This window comes from Mastomys coucha, unplaced genomic scaffold (assembly GCF_008632895.1).
Source record: "Mastomys coucha isolate ucsf_1 unplaced genomic scaffold, UCSF_Mcou_1 pScaffold22, whole genome shotgun sequence".
NCBI lineage: Eukaryota > Metazoa > Chordata > Mammalia > Rodentia > Muridae > Mastomys > Mastomys coucha.
This window is the reverse complement of record NW_022196905.1, coordinates 69,914,585-69,922,617: the sequence shown is the minus strand read 5'-3', so window position 1 is coordinate 69,922,617 and position 8,033 is coordinate 69,914,585. Positions and strand designations below refer to the sequence as shown.

The window sequence follows — 8,033 nt, the reverse complement described above, 5'->3', positions numbered from 1 at the left end:
AAAAAAAAAAAAAAAAAAAGAAAGAAAAGAAAAGAAATGTACCCTAAGGAAATCACTTCAAATGTGGACAAAGATGTATGCAAAAAAGATTCAGTGTGGTGTCCTTGACAGTGAGAAACTGGTAAACCAGAGATCTCTAAACCAGGAGAAAATGATCAAGCAAATGAAAATGCATGCATAGAAGTTCGTGGTCACTATATCCGGAGACTTGTCAAAATAATGACAGACTTTTCCAGACCGCCTCTTTGTAGGAATTTTCAGTCACATCTGAAGGCTCTGAGAGAGCACATTCTGCACTCTGCAGTGTTTTCCAAAAAGGAGAACGGGTGTATGCTGGCATGGAGGAGGTACTGCTCCAACTCCAGCTTTGTCGATGTTTTCAACTACTTGATCTTGGGCAATCAGATTAAGTTCTATGAGATTCAGTTTCCCTCTTTCAGATTGGAGGGTGAAAGAGGAAAAATCCAGCCAACTGCAGCCTTGGCTCTTATGTGCAGGTATGGTGGATGGGGAGAGAACAGAGAGAAGCTCAAAGTGCCTGTCCCCTCAAGGAGGTGACAGCCTGAAGGAGACTTGTGGTAAACTAGAGAGATGAGACTCTGTCAGGAGCCATCTAGGAGATGCTAAGGCTAGCAGGTGGCTTTCATGGAGGTAGTTCATATGCAAGGCCTATGATGGGTGAGCTCTGAGAGGTAAGGTCCTAAGACACCAAGGATGGCTTCTTGCAGCTGAGATGCCTCTTCCTATTACTATTGTATAGTCTAACGATTCCTGGGCATCAGCCCACCTAATTGGGCAGATTTCCTGAAGATCAACATAAAGGTAAACTTTAATGAATTAATGCTGTTTAGATGAATTAATGATTTTATAGAATTCCTGATTTGATTAAGATAATTTTAGGAAGAAAGTTTTAAGAGGTAGTTCTTGTTGTTTTACCAGAGAGATACAATAAAGTTAGAATCAAGAATAGAATGTGTCCACTCCTCATAGAATAGTAAGTAAAGGCTGCATAATAAGGAATGCAATGAGCTTTCACAACTACACTAAATGAGAAATAGACTTGGAATAAATTTGTGATCAAGAAAAAAACATTCATTCTATGTTAGATCCAAGGATGAAGCAACAGATGTACACTCTGATAAAGCAAGGCACTGATGTGAAACTGTGGCTTTGAACTTATAATGAGCTTACAGAATGAAACACAGCTTTGAACTTACTATCAACATCCTTCTGTAACCCTCCTTTTGTGTAACATTTTATCTATGAGGTAATTTTCTAAAGAACTTTTGTCTAAGAAGCTGTAAAAAAGACCAGAAAGGAGAATTAAAGTGTGGCATTTGGGGCTCAGCCCCATCCACCAAATGTATATATGTATATGTCTGTTTATCTATACGTATGTATGCACATATGTGTGTAGGCCTATGTGCATGTGTATGTAAGTATGCATGAACACTTGTGGAGTTGATGAGACAGGTGGTTGGCCCTGACCAGAGTATGTGTATATATGTCTGTATGTGTTGCCTGTATAAAAGTTTTTTTTTTCTTTTCCTTTGTTTTCTCTCTGGTTCATGAAAAGTCAGAGTTCCAAGCCTCTTGCCTGGCCAGTAAAAGGTCCTTGAGCCCAAGGGAAAAGAAACCAGTGCTTACTGAAGCACAAAATAGTAAGACAAAGGAAAACAGCAATTACTACAGCACAAATAGTAAGATGATCAGGCCAGGGACCATCAGTCGTTGACCTTCATCTGACGCTATGTCCCACCCAGCACTGTTCCCCTAAAGGCCCAGGCAGGCCTGGGCACTCAGGCATTTCTAGTTGTTCTAAGGCTGGGCTCATTCTGACTTAAGGAAAGAGAGAGAGGGTACTTTATGACCCCGCTGTGATGCTGCCACCCACAGAAGCTTCGGCTCTTAGCCTGTGGGCTTTTCCTATGCTACTAATTGGTTCTCAGCTTCAGACACACAGGTCAGTGTCAGTTTAATGCTGAATCCATCCTAAAGGATTATCTGTAGATACAGGTAATAGGAACAAATAAAAAAAACCGTTACGCGTTCACGCTGTGTCTCTCAATGAGCTTCACTTTTCATAAAGGATACCCTTGAGGTTACCTCATTCCCTGGCAGGATGGACTAGCTCTGCAGTGGTCAGTGGTAGGCAATGTTCCGAGCAAAGCAGTGCTCTATCATTTCCAGCGTGGTCTGCAGATCAGACTCACCTGAGAATCATTTAAAAGTCCTGTGTCTCGGCCCACATCTCAGATCAATTAAATTACAGTCTCTGGAGATGGGACACAGATGTCCATATTTTTTAAGGAGATAGATTTGGGGATTCTTACAATATTGTGTTACGGCTAAGAGCAACGGCTCTGGAGTCAGACTGCCTGAGACCAAATCCTGGCTCTAGACTCTGACTCTGAGCATGTGGATTCCTGCTCTCTGTAACTTGGTGAAACGGGTCCACAGGTAAGTGAAAGTTGAATAAGACTGTATGCCTAAAGAGCTGCATGGCGCTCAAACATTACATATCCAGCAAACGGAAACCACAATTCATTCCCAAAATGTGTAAGTGAAGATGCTGTTTAAGTTTCTACAGATTTAAAAAAAAAAAAAGAATGCTTTGTAAACCAAATAGTGAATATGCCTTTCTTTCTATTTCCATCTACTTATGTGTATATTATGTTTTCTACCCATTTGAGGTTGCTTATGTGAACACACACGGAAAACATCTCAAAGATGTATATATTTTTAAAAATTAACAATTAATTTTAAAAGGGAGGCAAACACTAGTGGGAAAAGAAGAAACGTAAAATAGAGCCAGAGAATACACAGAAAAGCCCAGTGCAGTAACTCATGTGACATTCTGCCCTGCATGCACGTTCTCTAGCTTTCCTTCACGCAGAAATCCCCCCTTTATTCCTGATTTCATTTTTGGTGGTTTCTAGTCATCCCAAGCCTGAAAATATTAAATAGAAACTTCTAGAAGTCAGCAATTCATACATTTTAAACAAGTTTCATTATAACATGTCACAATTGTTCAGTAAGACTCCCATTTTAATCTCATACTACACCAAATTTATTTAAGTCAAGCTTCATCATAGGTATTCTACATTTTAGAAAACATGCTGTACATCAGTGGAGGACAATGGGCGGGCGGTCTTGGGCATTTGGAGAATGTCTTAGAATGTCTTCCCTGCGGACAAGAGGGGAGAAATTGCGTTAAGCGGGGGGTGACTTTTGGAGGGCTGCAAGGGCTTCACCAGATTTATTTCTCGTTTTTTTTCTTTCATAGACAGATTTTTTTCTTAATATGTTACTAGTTCTTTGAGAATTATGTACATGTATACACTGTATTTTGATCACACACCCTACCCCTTGCCCTAACTCCTCACGTTTGCATGCCCGTCCACATCTCATACATCATCTCATACATCATCGGAGTTCAAACATCGGGAGGATGTTCAAGGGTTGTACCGGTTTGTGAACTTTGCAGGACAGGTCTGGGTGAATGCCGTGTTGGTCTTCCACGTTTTCCTTCCATGCACACAGGAGAAGCTTCGTGGCCTCTGGTGCGCTTACTTTCCCCTTGCTTGAGATGCATGGCGCCGTTTGGTAAGGAACCTCTTATGGAGAAGGCTGGCACTGTTGAATATCTGAGGCGCCTGACCTTTGGCCTCCAGAAGCTGTGGGCGTTGGGGCTTGGAGATCTCTGGCTGCAGGGAGCAGTTTCGGCCAGGTAGGGGACACCCGCAGTGACTTTCACGGGAGCAAGTCGGACCCTGCCTCAGGGTAGGGGTTGGGGGGTGGGGGGAGTGGTGGGTGGGTGGGGAGGTTGTAGTAGCAAAAACGGGAGGAGGTGGGAGCAAGGTGGGGTTTGTTTGGGCGGAGCCTCCTGTTGGTCAAGTATTGACATATTGACATCATAAAATTTGTCCTATGAGATCTTAAAGGTGTCACTCGGGACACAGATTAAAGGAGTGTTGACCATGGAAAGGTGAACAGAATTTCTGTGTTCCCTCTTCAACTTTACTTTTTAAAAGGTATATATATTCCTTTTTTAAAAGAAATGTATACACACACACACACACACACACACACACACACACATTATCTGTATGGAGCGAGTGAGTGTGTACATGTCTAAAGAGGCCAGAAGTGGGCTTGGGGTGCCTAGAGCAAGCGAGCTGAGAGACTGCTGGCGTGGGTGCTGGGCTCTGGGATCCTAATTCCTGTCCTCTGTTAGAGCATAAGTCATCTTTCCAGCTCCAAGAAGGTACTCTTGAGGTAGTTCATGAAAGGAGATTAAACTCAGAACACGGAGAAAGGCCCCAGCTAGGTTCCACCATTCTTCTCTAATGTATTTGTAAAAGAGGTTTTCTTGAATAGAAGTCCCAACAAGAACCTATTCATCACTGTCTAAATGACAATAAACACCAGTTAAGGAAACTTGGTTAACTTGAATAAATGCAAGAACAGGATGGTTACAGAGTACTCCCCTACCAAAATCATCATTTAAAAATGGGAGAAAAAATTTAAAACAGATTTAGAAAATTACTCGAACTCACAGAGATCCATTTGCCTCTTGTCTCCCAAGTGCATTAAAGGCATGTGCCATAATGCTTGACTTAAATTTTATTTTTTAAAAAATCAACATAGAGCAGAATAAAGGGCATAAACTCATAGAATGAGGAAAAAAGAGAATGAGGAAAAAACGCCCACAGTTTCTGGAGGCCCAAGGTCAGGTACCTCGGGCCTGTCATTTAAAAGAGACAAATCAGTTGTCACATGAACAATTTCCAGGGAGACCTTCAAGCACAGAGCTCTTCATTGACTCAATGGGATGCAGACAGTGAAAAAGGCTGGTGGCTAAAACCTTTGGGGGAAAATGAAGGAGAGACAACGGTGATACCTCCTTATCCAGCCAAGATGCCCCACTAGTGGGAGAGCTAGACATCACGTGTGGCAGCCCAAGTGTGTGTCCCTGGAAGCACACAGTGACAAAAAGAATTTGTTCTGAGCTGAAGCAGGCCTCAATCTATAAGGGTGGTGTGCTCAAAATAAGGCAGCCGGAAGCACAAGTTAAGATTCTACAAAACATGCAAAGAGTGGGCTATTTCACCGAATATTTCTAATGAAGAAACAATATTTCAAAAAGACAGAGCAGTAAGTGCTAGTAAAAGTCCCCAAATGTGTAGCCCTGTGTCCTAGTTGGAGCAATTAAAGGATAAAAATAATTTAAGACCATTTTTACATACAGTCTAGCCTAGCCTAGAACTGCCTAGCTAGCCCAGGTTAGCCTTGAACTTGTGATCCTTCTGCCTCTGTGTCTGCCTCTTTGAGTACTGCAATTATAGCACGCACCATGAAATGACTTTTTTGAAGAGATGAAGTTTTGAGACAATTATGGAACTTAACTATTTATTGTGGATTTTCAAAAAATAACTGATTTTGCTTATGATAATGGCATAGTTATGGCAATGTTTTGAATCCTTAGTAATTAGCAGTATTTATGGGAAAAATGCCATGGTGTCTATAATTTTCCCTAAACCAAATTTGTCCTGCAGGACTCCCCCAAATGTGGAGGAAGCAGTAGTCCAAATAGGGCAGAGGTGAAGCACACGCCTTTAATCTCAGCGCTCTGCAGGTAGATCGCTGGAAAGTTGAGGCTAGCCTGGTCTACTTAGAGAGTCCCAGGACAACAAGGGCTACACAGAGAAACCCATCTCGAAAGAACAAAAACAAAACAAAACAAAAGACTTGATTCCAAAAACTTACTGTTGAAACTAAATGATGGATACACAAGGTATTATTATTATTATTATTATTATTATTATTATTATTACATTCTCTAGTTTGTGTACTTGAAGATTTCTAAAGAAAAAAAGGGGGGGGCTGGCGAGATGGCTCAGCAGGTAAGAGCACTGACTGCTCTTCCAAAGGTCCTGAGTTCAGATCCCAGCAACCACATGGTGGCTCACAACCAACCTTAATGAGATCAGACGCCCTCTTCTGGTGCATCTGAAGACAGCTACAGTATATTATGCCAGAGCAAGCGGGCCAGAGCGAGTGGGCTGTCCTGAGTTCAATTCCCAGTAGCCACATGATGGCTCACGGCCATCTGTACAGCTACAGTGTACTCATATACATCAAATAAATAAAATAAATGTAAAAAAAAAAAAGACCTGAAAACATGTGTTTCAGTTTTCCAGAGTGACACTAGTTATCAATATCAATAGTGATGTTAACTATGCATGTCAAACAAACAAAAGATTGGAACAAAAATATTTTAAATGAAATGCTAGAAATAAGAAATATTTTTATACAGTTCCAAGCTGCCAGGCAATACATGCCTACTAGTGCAACAGAGGCCTGAAGGTTATGGGGGTAACCAGCTGCTCTCTAAGGGGATATGAGGCCTGTTCTATAGGAATTATTTCACGCTTGATCCTATAAACATGGTCAAAAGCCCATAGCTCAGAAGACCATAGGCACCGGGGGAACCCACCATTGTTTTGTTAAAAGGTCACACTGGTTCCAGGAGCTTCTTTTTTTTTTTTTTTAATTTATTTTTATTAGTTATTTACATGTCATATGGTTTCTCCTTTCCCAGTTTTCCCTCCAAAAATCAATCAAACAAACAAAAACAACAAGAACGAACCCCTGTTGCCTCCCCCCCTCCCCCAGAAGCTTCTTTTTGTGGTAGTTGGACACTAAAACTAAGAGTCGAAACTGGTCCGAGGGCCAGGTATAAGTAGCTGAGCAGTTGTAGGTTGGTTCATCCAACACCCAGGAAGAAGGCAAGAGAGGTCAGGGTAGAGAGCTGCTACGTGCTAGCCTCTGGACAGAACAGGGCTATTTCACACAGCAGCCCAGCAGCTGTGGGGACAGGCACAGACCAACACATCCAGCCAGGCACAATTGCATTGTGGATGGGGGAGGAGCCCCGAGACGACACCCCTACTGAGGAGACACTACGAGTCGATTGTGGGGCGGGGGTTCTGGAAGCTGGTAGATTATGTATACTCCAGCAGATGGCATGACCATAAGCACATTAGACTCTGGATTATTGATAACAATTCTGAAAGATAGGACATGAAGTTAGGAAAGAGATGAAGCAGGGCTCACAAGTCCCTAAACTCACGGAAACTTCATGTGTCTCATGGAAGGAGATAGTAGCAAGTGAACATGAGTATTACATACTGCATGATTGTGTCAAAAATTAATCTTAAACAAGGAAACCTATGGCTGGTGATGGATTTTTTAAAAAAAAAAAAAGCAGAAAAAGAAAAATAATTCTAATGACGTCACTTATTGTAGTGTGCCATTTAAGTCTCGTGGACAGCTAAATAAAGACAATTATGAATATACATTTGCCTATTTTGTTTCTCTCTAAAAGCTTATATATTTAAATAGGCAATAGACCTTGGCAGCAATGTGTACAGAGGAAACAACTGTATTGAAACACAGACTCCCCCATAGGTTCTCATTGGAGTCATAAATCAAATAGGTCAGCTGTGGTATCCATACTACACTGTAAAGCCAGTACTCCAGAGGCTGGGGCAGGAGGAGTTTCAGTTTGAGGTGAGTCTGAGTTATATAGCAAGACTTTATCTTAAAAAATAAAACAGCACCAAGGACAAAGTAAATAATTCAATAATTAAGTAACAAAACCAAGCCAGGTAGTGGTAGTGCATGCCTTTAACCCCAGTACTCAGGAGGCAGAGGCAGGCAGATCTTTGTGAGTTTGAAACTAGAGTGAGTTCCAGAACACCCAGGGCTAAATGAGAAAATCTGTCTCGAAAGACCCAAATAGATAGATAGATAGATAGATAGATAGATAGATAGATAGATAGATAGATGGATAGATAGGCCAGGTGGTAATCCCAGTCCTCAGGAGACAGGGGCAGGCAGATCTCTGAGTTCGAGGTCAGCCTAATTCCAGGACAGCCAGGGTTACACAGAGAAACTCTCTCTCTTCTCTCTCTCTCTCTCTCTCTCTTTCTCTCTCTCTCTCTCTCTCTCTCTCTCTCTCTCTCTCT

The 8,033-nt window shown here is 41.8% G+C and overlaps 1 protein-coding gene and 1 long non-coding RNA gene across 2 annotated transcripts in view; both read right to left on the bottom strand.

Annotated features, from left to right (window-relative positions):
* Positions 1 to 8,033, bottom strand: part of Thegl (theg spermatid protein like) — a 41,386-nt gene that overhangs the window by 20,392 nt on the left and 12,961 nt on the right. The window lies entirely within an intron of this gene.
* Positions 3,031 to 3,578, bottom strand: LOC116071311. Its single transcript, XR_004110815.1, has 2 exons — positions 3,469 to 3,578; positions 3,031 to 3,187 (listed from the first exon to the last, which is right to left on the bottom strand). It is a non-coding gene; the product is annotated as an uncharacterized LOC116071311 (long non-coding RNA).